We start from the raw sequence: 17,702 nt of genomic DNA on the forward strand, positions 1-17,702 counted from the left end.
TATATAGTTGTTGTTTTGTGCCGTGGAGTCGGTTCCGACTCATAGTGACCCTGTACAGGGTTTCCGAGGCTGTAAATCTTTACAGGAACAAAAAGCCTCATCTTTCTCCCATGGAACAGCTGGTAGTTTTGAACTGCTGACCTTAAGGTTCGCAGCCCGATTCGTAACCACTACGCTATCAGAGCTCCATATATGTATTTGGCTATTATATTCTTGTCATATATATGATTACTGTAGATAATCTCCCAGTTGGTAGCTTGTTTTATCACATTTTTGGTAAAGTCTTTTGATAAACAAATGTTTTTAAATGTATGGGGTCTCATTTATTTTTGTTTATTTGCTGTATGTGCTTTTGTTTTTATGTTATGCTTTTATGTATTGAAAGTTAGGTCTGATAGTATTGTTCCTGCTTGTTCTAAGAGTTTTGTGGTTTAGTTTGTATATTTAACTCTCTAATTCATTTTGAATTTTATTTGTATACAATGTGAGAGTGAATAGTATCTTTTAGAAAAATCAGCACAAAGCCAGTTCCTATAAGGCAGAGTTAACAATATCCCAAATGTGCAACTTTTCCAAATTGCAATACCACGTCATCATTTCTGACTTTATTTACTTCTCCTCCTTACAGTATTCTCCCTCTCATCTTTGTGTTTTATAATTTGCTGCAACACCCATAAAACTTAGGAACCTCCAAGGAAATGACTCACTTGGTTGTCAGGGCTGGTAAATCTCAAATCTATGAGTCAGGCTGGAAGCTGCTCCTGATTCACATGATTGTGAAGGCTAATGAACCCAAATCATCAGGTCAGATAACAGACTGCTGAATCACATGGCTGAACAAGCTGGCAAATCAGGTCGGAGGATAGGCTGCTCGTTCAAGATGGAGGTCAGATAATGACAAGCAAGATGCAGGGTCAGAGCAAGGGTCGAAAACCAGAGCATTCATATATACTGAATGCAGACCATACTCTCAAGGAAACACCCCACTTGTGCAAGGTAATGCAAGTGTGTGACTTGAATAAGGGTGGCAAGTTTGATGGCTGGGATAAGAGTAGTGACTTCAGTCACACCTTCTAGTAAGGCGGTGACTCAAGATACATCCCACCTTAATCCTGCCACATTAAGATACTGAACAACTTATTCACAGTTGGGACCATAACCATCAGCATAAAGTCTAGGATTTATAACACATCATAAAATGGGGGATAACTACATCTGATCACAAAATGAAGGAGAGTGCATCATTTTATAACTACCAAACCACATCATTACATAACTGCCAGGCCACTGAAAATGATAGCCCTGACAAGTTGATACATAAACTTAGCAATCACATATTCCATACACCTTATTTGCATTAGCAGCAAGCTTTTCAATTAGCTTGGTGGACCACAAGTACCTCATTTGCATAGCCCCACCCAATCATTGTATGAGAGTCACTAAGACTATGGCTAGAAGATCCATATTAAATAATTCACTGCAGTTATTTTCATTAACAGAAAACATGCTTTATGCATGTGGAAATCTAGTTTTCCCCCAACACTATTTGTTGAAGAGAACGTTCTGATCCTCATAAAATGGACCCTTGCAAAAATCAGTTAACCATAAATGTGTGGGTTTACTTCTGAACTCCCAATTCTATTCTGTTTGTCTATGGTTCTATTGTTATAACACTACCCATCTGTTTTGATTATTGTAACAGTACAGTATATTTTTTTAATCAAGAAGTTTGTTCTCCTCTTTTAACATCGTTTTAGCTATTCAGAACATTTTGCTATTTCATATAAAGCTGAGGGTTGATTCTTCTATTTCTGTAAAGAAGACTGTTGGAATTTTGATTGGAGTTGCATTGAATCTACAATTCACTTCAGTATCGTGTATTGAATTTTGCCTCTCTGGCCCCCCAAAATATGTGTCAATTTGACTAGGACATTATGTCAGCAGAGTGGCAGTTATGTGATGATGTAATCACTCCCACCAATGATGTGATCAATCCTGATATAATGTAATTATCATATGTGTTGTAACTCCTAACTTCTGAGATGTTAATGAAGGCAGATGCTTCATTAGGAATAGGTTGTAACTTGAATCAATCTCTTTTGAAATACAAAAGCGATTAAAGAGGCAAGCAATGCTCAGAGTGACTTACTACCACCAAGGAAGGAGAACCAGGAGTAGGGGGTGAGTCATTTGGGCCTTGGGGACCTAGAACCAGAAGAAAACTGATGCCAAGATGCATGGAGATCTGCAAGGAACGTTAGGCCCACCGTTACTGAAAGGAGACAAGGACCTTACTACAGAACTGATGAAGACAGAAAACCTTCCCCTAGAACCAGCACTCTGAATTTGTACTTCTTGCCTCCTAAACTTTGAAAGAATAGATTTCTGTTTGTTAAAGGCATCCACTGGTGGCATTTCTGTTATAGCAGCACTTAACTAAGATAGGTAATATTGACATCTTAACAATATTAAATCTTTCAATCCAAAAGCATGGAGCATCTTTCCATTTATTTAAATCTTCTTTTAAAGGTGTTTTATAGTTTTCATTGTATACATACTTCACAACCTGTTTAGATTCAGTCCTAAGTATTTTGTTCCCTTAGATGCTCTTATAAATGGAATTGTTTCTCTAATTTTCTTTTCATATTTCTCATTGTTGATGTATAGAAGCCAGTTGTTTATTGTTTGTTGACCTTGTACCCTACAAATTTGCTAAATTCCTCCATTAGCTTTCTCATGGACTCTTTGGGGTTTCTATTTATAGGATCATGTTATCCATTGTTGTTAGGTGCCATTATATTGGTACCAAATCATAGTGACCTATGCATAAAAGAACAAAACACCTTCCGGTCCTGTGTCAACCTCAACATTGTTGCTATGTTTGAGCCCATTGATGCTTCCATTGTGCCAGTCCATCTTGTTGGGGGTCTTTCTCTTATTCTCTGACCCAACACTATACCAAATATGATATCCTTCTCCAGGAACTGGTCTTTCCTGATAATGTGTACTAATGAATATGGCCACTGGTCCTTCCTTCTCTCTGGTTATTTTTCCCATTTCTGGCAATCACATTTTCAGTTGGAAAGTCCATGCTCAGAGAGTCCCTTTTGGGGCTGGGTGTTGCTCAGTATTTCTTTCCCTGCTCTATTGGGATTGCTTACATCTGAGCTAGCATTCAGGGAAAATCTATCTTGTTATTTCAGAGTTCCACTGGCCCTGCTGTTGTCCAAAATATGAGAGATGAATTCTGGCTGTCCTGGCTTCCAAGGAACATTCTGACTGTACTTCTTCCAATACATATATCTGTTTGTTCTTTTGACAGTCCATAATACTTTTAATGTTCTTCTCCAACAACATAACTCAGATGCCACCACCCCAGTTTACTGGAGTCCTGGTATGGTTCAGTAGCATAAGCACCATATAGTTCATATTCCATCAGCTGCTCCTCGGAAACCCTATATAGGATTGCTGTGAGTCAGAACCCAGAACCAACTGGATGGCACTTAAACCCCAGATTACAGTAACTGGTGGCCCATGTGACTGGGGAAGGGGCAGGGACTATGGGAGAAGCCCTTTTTCTACCATAGGCAACTTTCTGATTTGTTGATTCTTGTTTGTTGGCATTTCCCACTGCCTTTCTCAAACCCAGCTCCAAATTCCCTCAGAACTGAGCCCTGTTTCCTTGTTGAATTTGTGGGCAGGGTCAGAATATTGGTTTGTTTATTCTACCATCTTCCCATAATTTTGATTTACTTTATTTTTGTTGAGACTATTGATAATATACACAGCAAAGCAGACACCAATGCAACAATTTCTGAATACATAATTCATTGATTACATTCTTCAAGTCATATAGCCATTCTCACCCTTCTTTTTCACATTGTTCCTCTCCCATTAACATGAGTTCACTATCTGCTAAGCTTTTTATTGAATCTTTGAAGCTACTGTTGTCAGTTTCATCCCATATGATGTTGTTATTATTGTTAAGTGCCATTGAGACAATTCCAACTCATAGCAACCCTGTATAGGGTTTCCCAGGAGCAGCTAATGGATTTTAACCACTAACCTTGGGGTTAGTAGTCCAGTGCTTAAGCTACAGTGCCACACCAGGACTCCAAATTCCATATGCTTTTAAGTACCGTTGAGTTGGTTCCGACCCATACTGACACTGTATAGGGTTTCCAAGAAGCATCTGGTGAGCTTGAACCACCAACTTTGCAGTTCAAACCAACTTTGAACTACAACCAGGACTCCAAATCCCATGTAGATAGTTCTTAAAAGAGCACAATGCTCAAGGCAGACATTCTTTACTTGCTAAGTTATACCATTATTGGGTGTTAAGATGACTTAAATGGATATTTTCAGTGTAAGGTTTAAAGATTACCTCAGTGCAATAATTTTAGGATTCATCAAACCTCTGTGGCTTTAGAAAGTCTTGTGGCTGTTGTTGTGATGTGTCATCGAGTTGGTTCTGATGAGTTTATATAGGGTTTCTGAGAAGAGTCTGATGAGTTTGAACCTCTGACCTTGGGATTCAGATCCACCTTATAATCGAGTGCTTTATCCTATAGCTCCACATCAGTACTCCATGAAATTTAAAATTCAATTCAAGGATTTTTTTTATCAGGATTCAACTATGGAATCATTAATCTAAACGTTCAATAATGGTAACCAGACACCATGCAGTTCTGGTCTTATTGCACAGTAGGCAATTGTTTATGAAGGTAATTAGTGATATATTCCATAGCCACCTTCTATCCTTGACTCTCCATCTTCTGTTTTTCTAGGTGACTAGAGACCAAGTCCTGATGTGATGCTATAGTATAATCATTGGACTGCTACTCACAAAGTTGGTCATTGAAACCCACCAGCTACTCCTTGGGAACCCCATCCAGGGCCCACTATATACTGCAATATAGTCAATGACATTTAATAATAATAGAGACCAATTGCTGTACCTTGGCTATTTATAAGTTTTTATATGGGATAGATCATTTTAAGGAGAAATGAGAACCAGTAAGCAGACATGGAAATCTAAAAAAAAAGGATCTCAAAGTTTGTCAACTAACTCATTTATTTTCAATTGTCAAATGGCTAGAGAAAGCACTCCAGCTGCACACTAGGGCAGAGAAAAAATGGAAAGGTCAGTTAATTCTCCCCTGCCCTGTACTGTTTCAATAACACATACCATATGATCCTGAGACTGCAATGGAGACCAGGTCCATGTCTGCATGTGGAACTTGCAAGGTTATATGGATTTCTTTCTTATATCAATCAGAAAATATTATTTTCAAAAACGTATAATATACAGGCAGAGAGATCTGAAAGTGCACCCAGGGAATTAGGTTATTACCTCACTATATACAACAATACGAGGTAAGAAGCTGAGACTCAAAACACACTCTCAAGGCTCTAACACATTAAGGAGCTATCTTAAAACCATAAAAGCACTTTCTGGATTACTGAGAAATAATTTTCAAGAATTAAAAATATTATACATGCGTTTTGTTGTTGTTAAGTACCATTGAGTTGATTCTTACTCATATTAAACCTGTTTCCTAGGAGCAGATGATGGGTTTGAACTTCTAACCTTGTGGTTTGCCGTCCAGTGTTGATTCTACCACCATTCTGTGGTGCCATCTATGTTGCTATGATGCTGAAAGTTATACCACCAGTATTTCAAACACTAGTAGGATCACCCAGGTTCAGCAGACCTTTCCCACTAAGACAGATCAGGAAGAAGAGCCTAGTGATCTACTTAGAAAATTAACCAATGAAAACCTTATGGATCACAACAGAACAGTATCTGACTTTCTTCTTGGATCCCTCATCAGAAAAGCTCAGTCACTGGAAGAGGACATCATGCTTTGTTAACGTAGAGGGAGGTGAAATTGAGGAAGACTCTGGTGAAAGTGAATGACACAATGCTCACAATGATGGACTCAATATTGCTGCTGATAGTGGGGATAATGCAGGACTGAACAAATTTTGTTCTGTTGCATATAAGGTCACCATAAGTCTAAGTCAACTTGATAGCAACCAACAACAACAACAGCAACACGTACCAGGTTAAGTCAAAAAGTATTGCTATAAAATCATGAAAACCTTTATTAAACAAAAATACCAAAAATGTGAAGCTATTATTTATTGACACATCCTCCAATCAGTCTGATTCTGAAGGCAGTGTTTCCATCTGTCTAACTCTTCCTCCCAAATAATTTTGTGGTTTTTTTTTTTTTTTATTTACACCACATCAGAATGTTATTTGAGTTTGGTAACAAAAAGAAGTATGAAAGGGCAAGATCAGGAAAATGGGTGGATGTTACCCTCAAAGAATGAGAAAGTGCATTGTCATGGTGGAAAAACATTTCTTTGTGCAATTTTACTGGCCTTTTTCTTACCAATGCCCTTTTCAATTTTCTTAAAATTTCATATTGAAAGTACCATGGACTGCTAGAAGAACAAACAAATCTATCTTGGACGAAGTACAACCAGAATACTCCTTAGTAGAAGTCAGGATGGCTACCATGAAAGTCCTGTGTGCTTCAAACAGTCGATCAAGATTTCCCCTTTGGAATGAGTTACTGGGCCTGGGGGCTTAGCTGAATAGACTCAGGGGATGCCTAAATCAATTGTTATAAAATAGATCACAAAGGAAATATTCTACATCCTACTTTAGTGAGTAGCAACTGGGATCTTAAAAGCTTTTGAGTGACCATATGGGACGTAGCTATTAGTCTCTCCATATAAGAGAGTAAAAAAAAATCAAAGATACATGGAAACAATTAGTCCAAAGGACAAATGAATCATGTGAACTTCAGCCACCATAACCCTGAGGCCAAAAGACCTATATGGTGCCCAACTACCACACCAACTGCTCTGAAAGGGATTGCATTAGAACGTCTTGGATAAGGTGGGAGAAAAATATGAACAAAATCATAAAAATTACTAGGCTTAAGAGAAGATGGCCCTTAGTTACCCTTCAGGTCTAGAACCAAACTGGTCCCCATGGCTCAATTCCCACATCATACAGAATAGAAGGAAGAATGTAAAAGGGAAACATAAATTATATTACTTTGTGGGAATACAAGCAATGACATGAAACAAAATATGTATTTGTTACTGAATGGAAAATTGATTTTTTCTGTAAACTTGCACCCAGAAATAGAAAGTGAAAGACAAAATCCCTATGGAGTATGTTCTACTCTGATCCACACAGGAACACCATGAGTCAGAGTCAACTTGATGGCAACTGGTTAACAGAAGAAACTGTGTATAGGGCAGGGAATGAAGGAACTCTTGTTTTTTGAAGGCACCCAATTTTCCATTCAGTAACCCTATGTAAAGGTAAGTAAGTAAGTGTGACAACAAAATCATATTATTGTTAGAGGCCATCAGGTTGCCTCCAATTCATAGCAACCCTATGCACAACAGAACGAAACACTGCCCAGTCCTACTCCAGCCTCACAATCATTATTACACTTGAGCACATTGCTGCTACCACTGTGCCAAAACATTTCATCCGGTATCTTCTCTTTGTTGCTGAACTTCCACTTTACCAAATATATGTCCTTCTCCAATGACTGGTCCCTCCTGATACTATATTCAAAGCATGGGAGACAAAGTCTCACCATCCTGACTTCTAAGGATTATTCTGGTTGTACTTCGTCCAAGACAGATTTGTTTGTTCTTCTAGCAGTACTTTCAATATTCTTCTCCAACACCAAAACTCAAATGCATCAATTCTCCTTCCATGTTCTTTATTCACTATCCAACTTTCATATGCATATGAGGCTACTGAAAAGACTATGGGCTGGGTCAGGAGCACCTTAGTCCTCAAACTGAAATCTTTGCTCTTGAGCACTTTAAAGAGGTCTTGTATAGCAGATTTGCCCAATGCATACGTAATTTGATTTCTTAATTGTTGCTTCCAAAAAAGTTGATGGTGGGTCAAAGCAAAATGATGATTTTGACAACTTCAATCTTTTTTCCATTTATCATAATGTTATTTAGTGGCCCGGAGTCCTAGTGTGGCACTGTGAGCTCTGGACTTCAAGGTCAGTTTGGACCACAAGGTCCAAGCTCACCAGCTGCTCCTCAGAAACTCTATACAGTATCACTATGAGTCAGAATAGACTCAAAAGCACTTAACAACAGCAAAAACAATTTAATGGTCCAGTCATGAGGATTTTTGTTTTCTTTACATTGTGGTGCAATCCATATTGAATGCTGTGGTCTTTGATCTTCATTAGTATTTTAAGTCCTCTTTACTTTCATCAAGCAAGGTTGGTTTTCCCTTTTGGTTTTCTAACTCCTGCTCTATACACATTCCATTATAATATTTTACTTTGTTTTCTTGAGCTCTTGTACTTCTTCATTTCTTCCATTCACTTTAGACATTCCACGTTCAAGAACAAGTTTCAGAGTCTCTTCTGACAACTGCTTTGAACTTTTTTTTTTTTTTTTTCTTTTCTGTCTTTTTAGTGACCTGCTTTTTCATGTATGATGTTCTTGATGTCATCCTACACCTTCTCTGGTCTTCAGTAATTAGTGTTCAAGCATCAAATCTTTTCTTAAGATGATCTCTAAATTCGAGTGGGATATGCTCAAGGTCTCTTGCAGACTAGTTTTCATTTTCTTCAGCTTCAGCCTAAATTTGTATATGAGCAATTGGTGGTCTACTCCATAGTTATCTCTGGTCTTCTTTTGACTAATGATATTGAGCTCTTTCAACAGATGTAGTCAGTTTGATTCCTGTGTATTATATCTGTTGAAATCAACATGTACAATTGCCATTAATGTTGTTGAGAAAAGTATTTGCAATGGAGAAGTCATTGAAGAATTCTATCATGAAGTCTCCAGTGTCATTTCTATCACCCTGACCATATTTTCCAACTCTTCATCCCTTTTCCTTGTTTCCATTTTTTGCATTCCAATCACATCTAAATATCAATGTATCTTTATTCCATGTTTGACCAATTTCAGACTAAAGAAATTACTAGAATTTCTTCCTCACTGGCTTTAGTGGTTGGTTCATCAATTTGAAGAATAGTCATGCTAACTGATCTTTCATACAGGCATGGATAATATCTTATCACAGACAGCATTCTTGATAGGATAGATGTTGAAATGTTCATTTTGAGGATGAATGTAACACCATTCTTCTTCAATTTACCATTATCAACATAGTAAATCATATGATTGTCAGATTCAAAATGTCCCATGCCTGTCCATTTCAGCTCATTGGTACCTAGGATATTCATCTTTATGTGTTCCTTTTCATTTTTGATAGATTTCAACTTTCTTAGATTCATACTTCATACATTCCATGTTCCAGTTATTAATGGATGTTACATCTGTTTCTTCTCATTTTTAGACATGCCTCCTCAGCATGATGAAAATGTGGCTTCATCTATAATGCTACAGAATATTCTATGTTGAGGAGGTAGATTTTTCTCAGTTATAATGACACTGAGTGCCTCCCAACCTCAGGGGCTCATCTTCCAGCACTGTATCAGGCAGTTTCACTAATTCTCATAAGGTTTCCAGTGGCCAATCCCTCAGAACTGGAATGCCTATTCCTTCTTTCTACTGTGTTCTTAGTCTAGAAACTCCACTAAAACCTGTCTGCCACATGTGACCCTATACCACTGGCATAGAATCCAGCATCACAGTAACACACAAGTCAAGACAGTACAAAAAATGGGCAGAAGTGCATTCTAAACACATTTTGTTCAGAATACATTTATGTATGTATGTATTGGAATGCCTATAGCAATACCTTTAGGCTTACACTTGTGTGTGTATGCATATATAGTTGTTACATACATATATATGAATGCACATATAAAAATACACATATGCCAAGCAGCCTGTTGAAGAAATTAAAAATTTCCAGTAATTCAAAGATGCTAGTATGTCCCTCTGACAACTCCTCCTCCCTTCCCTGGCCCTACCCTCTTCTTCCCTTCTGTCTCTTTCCTTCCAACCTCCTCCCCTTCACTTCCTTTCCTAGTTAGCTAGCTTCCTCAATTTAGTCTGGATAATGCCCTTGTTTTTCTTTACAGTCTTACTAATATGTATTGTTGTTGTTGTTAGGTGCCATCGAGTCATTACTGACTCATAGCGACCTTATGCACAGCAGAACAAAACACTGCCCAATCCTGGGCCAACCTCACTACTGTTGCCACGCTTGAGTCCATCGATGCTGCCACTTGGCCAGTCCAGCTTGTTGTTGTGAAACAAACCATCAATTTGTTATGTGCCGTGGAGTCAGTTCCAACTCATAGTGACCCTATACAGGGTTTCCGAGGCTATAAATCTTTACAGGAGCAGAAAGTTTCATCTTTCTTCTGTGGAACAGCTGGTAGTTTCGAACTGCTGACCCTGAGGTTCACGGCCTGATTCGGAACCACTATACTACCAGAGCTCCTTACTCATGCAAATTCAAACTGACGCTGAGGAAAATGAAAACAAGTCCACGAGAGCCAAAATATGACCTTGAATATATCCCATCTAAATTTAGAGACCATCTGAATAACAGATTTGATACATTAAACACTAAAGACCAAAGACCAGAAAAGTTGTGGGATGACATCAAGAACATCATACATGAAGAAAGCAAAAAGTCATTAAGAAGACAAGAAAGAAAGAAAAGGTAAAAATGGATATTAGAAGAGACACTGAAACTTGCTCTCCAGCATAGAGATGCTACAGCAAATGGAAAAAAACGAGGAGATCCAGGAGCTGAACAGAGAATTTCAAAGATCAGCTTGAGAAGATAAAGCCTAATATTACAACCAAGTGTGCAAAGATCTGGAAATCAGAAAACCAAAAAGGAAGAATATGCTCAGCATTTCTCAAGCTGTGGGAACTGAAGAAAAATCTCAAGCCTCAACTTTCGTTATTAAAAGATTTTCTGGGCAAATTATTCAATGATGCAGAAAGCATCAAGAGAAGATGGAAGAAATACACAGTCATTGTACCAAAAGGAAATGGTTAATGTTCAACCACTTCAAGAGGTAGCATATGATCAAGAGCCAATGATACTGAGGGAGGAAGTCCAAGGTGCATTGAAGGAATTGGCAAAGAACAAAGCACCAGGAATTGATGGAATAAAAATTGAAATCTTTCAAGAAAGTGAGACAGCACAGGAGGCACTCACTCATCTATGCCAAGAAATTTGGAAGACAACTATCTGGCCGACTGATTGGAAGAGATCCATATTTGTGCCCATTCCAAAGATAGGTGACCCAATGGAATATGGAAATCATTGGACAATCTCTTTGATATCCCATGTGAATAAAGTTTTACTAAAGGTAATACAGAAATGGCTGCAACCATACATTGACAGAGAACTTCCAGAGTACGTGGAATGAAGGATATCATTGCTGATGTCTGATGGATCTTGGCTGAAAGCAGAGAATATCAAAAAGATGTTTACCTGTACTTTATTCACTACACAAAAGCTTTTGACTGTGCGGATCATGACAAGCTATGGACAACATTGCGAAGCATGAGGAACACTTAATTGTGCTCATGAGGAATCTGTGCATGGACCAAGAGGCAGTTGTTCGAACAGAACATGGGAACACTGTATGGTTTACATATGTATGCACTCCTAAAAGTATATTGTTTTATACTCCCTGTCCTTGAATTGTATATATGTGTTGATGCTTCTTTGAGTTTTTCTTTTTACCCAACTTTATATTTCTTATATTAAACAAGTTAATATATGTAGATTTAGTTTGTTGATTTTAACTCTTGTGCACTATTCCAATGACTATGCTAAAATAACGTATCCTTTATATTGTTCATAGACATTTGAATTTTTCCATTTTGAATATTATGAGTAGAGAAAGATGAAACTTTCTGTTTCAACAAAGATTTACAGCCTTAGAAACCTTATGTAGGGTTGCTTGCTATAAATTAGAACAGACTAGACGGCACTTAACAACAACAATAATATGATGAACAGTCTGCTGTGGACATGCTTATGCAGGTCTCCTAGTGTTCATGCATAAGAGCTTTCCTTGGCATATATTTAGGACTGGAATTTCTGGGTCCTCGGTGATGTGCCTTCTATTTCATAAGTTAATACCACATTGTTTTCTAAAAATAGTTTTATAAATTTATCTTCCCATCATTTGGAGTCTTGGTGTGGGACTGTAGGATAACAATGAAGTGCTAATTGCAAGGTCAGTGGTTCAATCCCGCAAGGTGCTCCTTGGAAATCCTATACAGGATTATCATACGGGGTTACATTGAATCAGAACTGACTCAACAGCACTTAACAACATTATTTGCAGTTATAAAAAAATATATAGCTACTAAGGATAAAGCAAATATATATATATATATATATATATATATGCTAATTATCAAAGAAAACACAAATATTAAAAACCAGTAAAGAAGACCTAATCTTTTTGAAATGATAACATGTTCATAAATAAGTTGTGAATAGACATTATAGGTGAATAATATGAATCGAGTCCTGGTGTGACACTGTAGGATATGCAATGTCGGTTTGAACTGTAAGATCAGCAGTTCAAATCCACCAGCCACTTCTCAGAAATCCTATGCAGGATTGCTATGCGTCAGAACCAACTCAATGGCACTTAACAACAACAACAACAATATGAATAGCAGATAGACATTAAAAGACATCAAATGCATTGGTGATCAAGGAACTGCAATTTAAAACCAGGGTGAGATACAATTTCACAACCACAAGATTGGTAAAATTAGAAAGCAAAATTATATTAACTGTTGGTGTTAAAGTCAATCAAAGGAATTCTCACTGCAGATGAGAATGTAAAGCAGGACAATGCCTTCTGAAAATTAATGAGCATTTCCTAGTATAGTTGGGTGTTCACATATACTGTTACCCACTGTCAAATACACATCCAAGAGAAACACCTGTACACTTGCAGCGGGGGACATGTATAAAAGTGTTCAGAGTGGTTCTCTCTGCAATAGGAAAAGAAATGGGAACAAGCCAGGTGTCTAAGAACAAAAAAGGATCAATACATTGGGGTATAAACACATAGTGAAATACTATGCAGCAGGAAAAAAACAAACCCCAGCTACAATTATGAATCACAAAAATAGAAGGGTGAGTGAAAAACAGTGAGTCATAGTTGAATGCATACTATAGGATCCATTAATTTTTTAAATATGCCAAATAAAATAATGTATTATTTAAATAAATACAAATAAGTTATAAGACTATAAAGATTAGCATGGGGATGGTGACTCATAATTCAAATAGTTAACTTTTTCTAGGTGGAAAAGGAAAGGGAAGTTGGGGAATGGTATCCATTATAATGGAATTGCTATCCATTTCTTAAACTGGGTGGAAATACATGGGCATCCCTTGTAATTATCATCCTTTGAATTGTATACATAAAATATACATTATATATAAAATATAACTTGTGTATGTTGTTTGTTGTTATTATGTGCTGTGGAGTCGGTTCCAACTCATAGCGACCCTGTACAGGGTTTCTGAGGCTGTAAATCTTTACGGGAGCAGAAAGCCTCATCTTTCTCCAGGAACAGCTGGCAGTTTCAAACTGCTGATCTTGTGGTTCGCAGCCTGATTCGTAACCACTACGCTACCAGAGCTATAGAACTTATCATTAGAAATAAGATAAAAGAAAGTATAGTTTTAAAGTATATGGCAAAAATTGTGAAGATATCACTTGATGGGTTACATTAAGAGTCACTCTACCAGTAAAAAAAAAAAAAAAAAGTGGGTGGTGGAGGGAAATAGTATATTTAGTATATTCACTACCAATGATCTAGCTGATTATTCTGGAATACCATTGCATACACGAACATTTGGCACTGGCATATAATATTTAATAAAGTTGGTGAAAGACATTGCTGTTGGTAAGTGCCGCGGCGGAGTCAGTTCTGTTGCATAGCGACCGACCCTGGATAAGGTTTCCAAGAGTGGATGGTGAGTTTGAACGACCTTGCTGGCCAGTGCTTTATCCTACAGTGCCACAACAGGATACCTGTGAAAGGATGGGGTGAGGGGTGCCGTTGAGTCATTTCCGGCTCACAGCGATCCTTCATAGGGTTTCTGAGTCTGTAAATCTTTAAGGAAGCAGAAAGCCTCATCTTTCTCCCACGGAATAGGAGTTTCCAACAGTGGTAGTTTCGAACTACTGACCTTGAGGTTAGCAGCCCGACTCGCAACCACTATGCTACCAGAGATCCTTGGTGAAAGGATTGTTGTTGTTAAGTGCCATCGAGTCGGGATCCGACTCAGCGACCCTGCACAGGGTTTCCAGGGAGCGGCTGGTGAGTTAGAACTGCCGGCCTTAACGGCTCACACCCACGTTGCAGTTTATCGCATTAACCGGCAACGCCATACCAAAAGTGCAGTGAAAAGATTGTTGTTGTTGTTGTTAAGTGCCGTCGAGTCGGTTCCGACCCATAGCGACCCTGTACAGGGTTTCCGACGGTGTAAATCTTTACGGGAATAGAAAGCCTCATCTGTCTCCCGCGGAGCAGCTGGTAGTTTCGAACCGCTGACCTTAAGGTTCGCAGCCCGATTCGTAATCACTACACTACCAGAGCTCCTAGTGAAAGGATAGGAGGACAGAAAAAAAGAAGGGAGGAAGGAATGTAAAGTAGGAAGGAGGCAGGGAGGTAGACAGCCCTGGAATGGTGAATAATTGATTCTACACAATAAATAGAATCCCTGTTGTCTGGAAAGAGTTCAGTGCTTGTCCTGACTGAGAAAGATCTCTCTTCTCCTGAAGAATTCAGCCCATTGTGTCTTCACATTACTAATGGCTACACTGACAGCTATAGTACACCACGGAGACTTACGAGTCAGACAACTCCTATGCCATACTATTATAGATTTTTTTTTTCCTGATAGAGCAATCACTACTATTTATGCAGAATGACAGAAGTTGCTTGACAGTATTTAATGTAATCTGAAAAATATAAGAATAGCCTAGCCATGTACCCAAAGGGAATTTTTGTTTGCTTGAAATGTCAGGACACGAAAGGGAATATTAAGCATATAACTAAATTATGACAGTCTTTAAACCAAATCAACTTGTGCTTTGGTTTCATGGGAACTGGAATTACAGATAAATAATCTAGTATGTTGAGTACGGGCTTGAATGTACATCTTTCTCTTGAATTATATTTTTAAGTTTAATAACAAAGTAATATTCACAACAGAATTTTAAAGTACAAAAATAGTTATAAAAGCAAAAACTTGTGCACATAAAAAAAAAAGAACATTAATGTAATTTTAGAAACTCTTCCCATAGCCTACTCCATTTATTTTCCATCACCCATGCAAAGTAATGACAATCCTGACTTTCATTTATATCATTATTTACAATGTTAAAACCAGTTGCTGATAAGTTCATTCCAACTTATGGTGACCCCAGGAGTGCCAGAGTAGAACTGTGCTCCAGAGGGCTTTTGTAGCTGGTTACTTATGTATATCTGCTCTTAAACATTTAAGTCTTTGCTTTTGCGTGTCTTTGAACTTCACAAATGCAATCATCCTGTTTATTTTCTAATAAGACTGGTTTCCTAGGAGTGGCTGGTGAGTTTGAACTGCCAACCTTGCAGTTGAAACTGACCTTGTAGTCCAATGCTTATCCTACAGCACAACACCAGGACTCCTTTTGTAAATTTGTTACTAGAGACTGAATTGTTGAAACAAGGAAACAGAACACCCTTCACAGAAATTTATGTCAAACAACTTTTGTTTACTGCTTTGGAGTTGATTCCGGCTCATAGTGACCCTATATAGGGTTTTGGCTATAAATCCTTACAGGAACAGGAAGTCTCATCTATGTCCCACAGAGTGACTAGTGGGCTCGAACACCCAAGTTTGTGGTTGGCAGTCTGGGTCATATCCTACAGAGCCACCACACTCTCCAAACAACTCTAGAATTTTAGGATGTTACAATCTCAGAAGGCAACAAATAAATTTACTGATAGTGTTTAAACCTTAAGTTTAACAAAAACTTTGTAACTGTTATCATGCTTCCTCCCCACCCTTATATGCCAGCAAGCACACATTCTTCATTTATTCTTAGTTTACTTCACCTCTTAAAAACCTGTTCTGCCAACCCCTTGCAATTTGGAGCATTGCACATAGTGGGTATGGTTGTCTGTAAAGTCTCTTATTTTGAAATGATTCTATTCCTTCAATATAATTTTTCTTTTATTTTCCAGTAGAGAATCAATCTAGTGTTTTCACTAAGACATGACTTAGTGTACAAACCGTACACTTAAATCTACACCCTCAATTTGAGGTTAGTAGTCTGTGTTGCATGGAGTCATGTTCTTTTTGATCATTTATCAAAAGTAGGGCTTAAAAGAGGAGAATAACTCTGCTGTTTCCCCAGTAAAGTCCTGATTGACAAATATGAAGGAAAATCATATTAGTAGTAAAAATGAAATATTGTATTTGGCACTGTTGGGAAATCACACAAGTTTTGTGGTTTTTGATTTCATAACTACAAGATAGTTGGATCAAAGTATACTTACTTTAGGTGACATATGAATTCATAATCCAAGAGAAAAAAGCCTCATAAAAATAACTTAACATTAAATCTGTCTTACAAAAGAACCATTTAGCTTGGCAAAATATTAATGAAATAAAACACATGGGTTAGATTTTACTTAAAATACACATAGGAATAAAATGTGCTCAACAAAATACGCTTTGGCTTTTGACAAACTGAAAACATCTGAAAGTAACCTAAGTGATTTCCTTAAACCACAGCATGTTTCTGGCTTGGTCCACCACTTAATTAAGTGTTGCTTTCATTATGACGCACATTAGGGATAGGGCTTGTACGCAGTATACAAACTGTTCTTCATTTGGTAGTAAAGATAAAGACAATAGTGCCGACATAAGTGTATATATATACATTTCATTTCTTACCTTCTTAGCACATGTTTTATATCAGCCTTACTAGCGGTTTTCTAAAATCCCCTTTAGTTAAGAAAGTTAGCCATAGTTTGCCCTGGAAAATTTAGGTGGAAATCTCTTATGATGGCTCAAGGATAAAAAAGAAGGAGCTATGTAAGATGTTTCCCTGGTAACTGTAATACCATGGCTTATACAAAACCAGAGTTATGCATGCTCATAAAGTATAATTGGAATTCAGATGTTTTCAAGGCTAGTTATTACTTTATTCAGAATAACGTCTTCAAAATGTGAACTCTTGAACTTTTAAAACTAAGGTTGTAGAAATGGTACAAAAATATCCATAAATACCATTTTTAAAACAAATGTGATATTTGCTGCAATCTCAGTGAATGCATTGACTAATTTCATAATCTTATTTAAAACAAAGAATACATTTTACAGAAGAAATTTTAACTGTTTTAAATTTCCATTTACAATACTGATAGTTTAGGGAAATCTCACTAATCCCTCAGAAGGCAATTTTTGAATGACATGTTTTCTAAAAACTGTTCCAATACTTGGTAAATATGAAATGATAATCAAGTGTTGCTGGGCCAGGATGAGGAGGGGAATTGAAACCAGTGAGGTCAACTTGGCTTTGGCTTTGGGGTCATTTTACCCTTGTTGGGTTTTTACTGATTCAAACTAGAGCCTGAAAGGCAGAGAGGCTGATAAGTTAAACATTATATATATAAGTGCCGTCAAGTCGGTTCCGACCCATAGCGACCCTGTATAT

Source organism: Chrysochloris asiatica, unplaced genomic scaffold (assembly GCF_000296735.1).
Source record: "Chrysochloris asiatica unplaced genomic scaffold, ChrAsi1.0 scaffold00113, whole genome shotgun sequence".
NCBI lineage: Eukaryota > Metazoa > Chordata > Mammalia > Afrosoricida > Chrysochloridae > Chrysochloris > Chrysochloris asiatica.